The following is a 4,768-nucleotide window of genomic DNA, read 5'->3' as shown; positions in this document are numbered from 1 at the left end:
TAGGCCTCAGAAAGAAAAGCCCAGACAAATCTGGGTTGCTGAATGCAAAAGGCGTTTGTTAGGAGAAGCAAAATGCTGCCATCTTCACAGGATAGGCTGTGTTGCTGGCCCTGAGCCAACATGCTTTATCTCCCCACTGGCGCCTGAGGCCAAGGCCTGGCAGCTGCAGAATCACCAAAAAGACAGTGGCCTGAGTTAGACAAGCAGGTGTTGTAAAGTGCTGGCCCTGTGTCCCCTTTTTGCCCTCCCTCTCACTTTCTCTGCTCCATTCCCTCCCCCAGAACCCTGTTTTCTCCTCATTCTTGTTTCTTGTGACTCATTCATTCATTCATTCATTCGTTTATTTTTTTTTAGAAGAGGGCTAGACGGAGTCCAAGATGTAGGAAACTGGTCAACAAATGAGCAGATTGCAGAAGCCTCACTCTGCCCCATTCCAGCAGCCATAATTCATGTCTTCTGTTTCTTCTCTTGTGCTGGACAAAGCCAAACATACACTAACAGTGTTAGCACAATAAATTTTAGCAGTCCTGACCTTTCTCTCTGAGCCCTGGAGTCGCCTTGACTCCCAAGCCGTGACTTGCTTGTGCTTAAAGAGGATTAGCACTTACTGGAGGCTGCAGGGCCCTGCACTCAGGATGATGGGAATCAAAATAGAGATTACCTTATTTGACTTAAAATTTTCCACTCGAAAGATAGAATCCCCTAGAGAAATACACTGAGGCTTATACATATACAATTTGAAATTGGATTTTAAAATTAGTTTGCCAGCTGTTTGCTAGGTCATGCCTTAGGTTCTTGTCCTTGATTGATGTTGGGTCCATTTGGGAAACGAGGCCAAGAGGGGACAGAGGGACTGCCAAGGCCGCAGGATCTTGGATGCCTGGGGACTTTCCCAGGATCCCTGGCAGTTGTTGCTATGGGCCTTTAGAAACCCTCTGAACCCGGCACCAAGGTCTGCATCTTGCTCAGAGAAACTGACAGAGCTCAGACCGCCTCCCCAAGACCGCACCTCATCCCTGCCCTGCCTCGTCTAGGCCAAGGCCTGAAAAAAAAACGAACTGTTCCCAGGTAGAAGAGTTTTTCACACTTTGTGTGACTCCATATTTACTTTAGCTCCTGTACCACCTTCAAATGATACATACATGCCCAGAACTCTCATCCCCCTCCTCTATTCCTGCTTGGTGGCTCTTAGTCTCTCAGGTCTCAGTCAGAAAGTCACTTGCTCAGGGAAACATGAGGGGCCAGAGTGTGGTGCTTAAGAACACGAGTGTGCCAGAGTTTGAATCTTGGCTCAGCTCTTCCTAGCTGTGTGACCTCGGGCTAGTCACTTAACCCCTCTGTGCCTTAGTTTTCTCATCTGTAAAATGGGGATAGTGATAGCACCTATCTCATTAGGGTTATTGTGAGTATTCAGTGAGTGAACATACAGTGTATAGAATATGTAAAGTGCTTAGAACTTGGCCTGGCATGCAATAAGTGTCTGCTCTTAATACTCTCTACAGTACATCTCCCAAGGCTCAGTTGCCTGCTGCTGCCTTGTGCTTCCCTAGCTTCTTGTACTTATGTGTAGCACCTGTCCTCCTTTTCTTTATTGCTTAATTATCTGTCTTCATGAGAGCAGGAACAATGTCTTATCTTGCTCTATACCATCTAAACCTTATAGCCTAAACTGTACTCAGCCTATGAGATACTCAAGAAATGTTTCTGACTACAATAAGTGAAATATTAAAAAGAAGAAATGCTGAAAGACAAATGCAATCCAGAAGACAAAAAAACATGGGGCTTGGGTCATTTTTCTTCATCTATATTTCCTCCATATACTTGGCCTTTTCATTTTGTTTGTCTGGCTTTTTTTTTTTTAATTTTTTTTAGGCAAGGCAACCCTTGGTTGACCTCACAGATTGCAAGGACTTTGTCAGGTTACAATCCCTTATTTTTTTATTTTTTACACCTACAGCACCTGGTCTTCCTAAGTGGTCTCCCATCTAAGTACTAACCAGGCTCGACCCTGCTTAGCTTCCGAGATCAGATGTGTCTGACTGTTAAACAAAGAGAATTGATGAATTTCAAGTTCTGGAATTATGAGAATAAGGCTTTGCAGTCATGTCTTTTGCAGGAGATTTCCAGCCCTACTAGTTTTTCAAAATCTAATTAAATATTAAATACATACAAAAGAATAGATTATATGAGCAAAATACTTTTAAAAATGGACACTCAACTACCTACAACCCTGCTTAAGATATAGGTTATAACCTACACCATTGGATCCCCCTTGTGCATCTGTCCCCATCTCAGCCTCCTCCTAATTTCATTGAGTATTCCTTTGCTTATCTTTATAATTTTACCCTAAAAATACCCACCCCTCAATGATATGCTGGTTTTGCATGCTTTCGAACTTTATATAAAATAAATCATACTGTATATATTTTTGCTTTGCTTTTCTCACCATTCATGGTGTTTGTGGCATTTGTCTATGCTGTGGCATGTAACTGTATAATATTCTACAATGTGAATACTCTGCCATTTTCTTCTCCAGTCTCTCAATGGATGTGTGGGTTGTTTGCAGTTTTTTGGTATTGCTGGCAGTGCTGCTATGAACATTCTTGCATGTGACTATTGGAGCCCACACTCAAGATTTTCTCAGGTTTTTTTTTTCCTGAATCCTAAGGTTTATTTATTTTCAACTTGTCCAGATAATGTTAAATTGAATCTTCTGTCTGTGCTATGTTCATCTTCTGGTTCTATCAGATCTGTCAGAAACGGGCTTTGAACTTGCTTTGCCATGACCTCGACTTCTAGGTGCAATAAGGTGACTGGGTGTCTTAGAAAATATCACCTTGTGGCTTGGGTGGGTTCCCTCTGGCTCACAAGCACCACTCAGAGACCCACAGACAGAAGCAAACTCTGCTGACCCAAATCCCAATAAAAAACAGAGATCTGGAAACGGCATTCTGACTATCTCATTTCTTTTCAGGATAATAAAAATTTAAATATTTCTTCAATTAAGTGAAGGGTATTAAAAACGTCAGTTTCCTTGTTGTAGCTTGCCTTTGAACTCACCGTTAAAATTCCAGCATGTCTGGATTGTGGTAGGCTGTCGACAAATATCGACTTTATTTTTGGGCATTTGTCACCTCAGTCAGTAGGATTATTTAGGGAACTGTCTGCCAAAGCCAAAAATGTAAATCCTTCCTCCTGTTTTCTCTCTTCAATGGTTTTATGCTGCCCTTATAATAATAATTTAGAAGAAAGATGTAACCTGATGAATCCCTAAGACCTGTTATGACTTTCTCCACGAAACTTTTTTTTTTTTTTTTTTAACGCCTATGGCACCTGGTATTCCTAAGGTGGTCTCCCATCTAAGTACTAACCAGGCTCAACCCTGCTTAGCTTCCGAGATCAGATGCGATCAGGCACATTCAGGGTGTCATGGACATAGATGCCACAAACTCTTTTACATGTTTGGTCACTGTCAGCTCAATAGAGTGTCTTGGCCCAGCTTCTCTGTCTAGTAAGAAGCTCAAAGTTCATTGGTCATTCATAACCTTTTGAGGAGGCACATCAATCCTTCAAGAAAATGATCCTCTGGAAACTAAAATTGGGGCAGATTGTAAGCTAAATCTGTTGTTAAAAGCAGTAAGTTATAGAAATCAGCCAGTATTGTGTATAAATCCAGTCACAACTAGCCTGGGTGAGGTCTCAGTCACTGCAATTCACTCCAGAGTGAATGCACTCTTTTTCTCTCATCACATGGCAGCCACAAACTCTTGCCAATTTGTCATTTATAATGTTTCTCCTGCCTATTCCATCAATGTGTTTGGGCCTTTTTCACCTCAGCCTGAACCACAAGGGACTGAAATCATCTTCCTGCTTGAGTTTCTCCTCATTCTAACCATTGCTGGACGAATCTTTAAAAAATAAAAATTGAACAGCAACAAGAATGAAAACCCATACATAATAACTATTTTCCCTGTGATGCCCCTCTGCTGGCCCCCAAACCCATTGGCTTCCACAGAATAAAATCCAGAGCATTCAATGCCAAAGTATGCAAAGCTCTCCCCAAACTCTTATGACCTCTATGGCCATCTCTGCAGAAGCCTGCACAAACACACCCTATTTTCAGCACAGTTTTAGAGCCCCCGCCCTGCCTTCTCAGCATTATCATCTACTCTACCCCTAAACACACCTCTTTTCCGGCGTGGTCCACACGCCAAGTTCTTCAGATGCAGCCAGGCTGTGTTGGCCTCTACAGCTTTGCTTGGGGCTTCTACCAGCCCAGAAACCACCACTCTGCTCCTGTCTGTCAGGTCCCACCCATCCTTCAGGTCCCCACCTCCTCCAAACCTACCCCTGACTCCCTAAGCCTTCGACCATCATCCCCTCCTCTAGACTTTTGTCCTGATCCACAATATATAGTTTGTTCTGTATAGACAATCCAGCTGGATTTTAAGACCCTAGAGGGCAAAATCATTGCATTTATGTAGGTCAGTACTTTTCGTATTATTCCGTGCCAACAGATGTTGCATTTCATGACATGATAGTGAATATGATATTGCAGGGGATTAAAAAAAACAAACAAATAAAAGAATGTCCTTCTTTCTCTATTCAGATTTGGCCCTCCTCCCCCACCAACCCTCCAAAATTCTGTTATAAAATACTCAGCATAACTCTATCTTATCCTGTATAAAATAAGGAAGCTAAATTCTAGAGAATAGAGAAATTGAAAAAGCAAACTAACATATGTCTTTAATGACTCAAGTAGCCTAGG

The 4,768-nt window shown here is 42.2% G+C and overlaps 1 pseudogene; it reads right to left on the bottom strand.

Annotated features, from left to right (window-relative positions):
• Window positions 1-3,321: 3,321 nt before the first annotated feature.
• Window positions 3,322-3,441, bottom strand: LOC112484543 (annotated as a pseudogene).
• Window positions 3,442-4,768: the final 1,327 nt, after the last annotated feature.

Source organism: Pteropus alecto, unplaced genomic scaffold (assembly GCF_000325575.1).
Source record: "Pteropus alecto unplaced genomic scaffold, ASM32557v1 scaffold117, whole genome shotgun sequence".
Classification (NCBI taxonomy): domain Eukaryota; kingdom Metazoa; phylum Chordata; class Mammalia; order Chiroptera; family Pteropodidae; genus Pteropus; species Pteropus alecto.
Note: the sequence above shows the minus strand (reverse complement) of the source record. Positions and strands in the feature narration are given on the sequence as shown.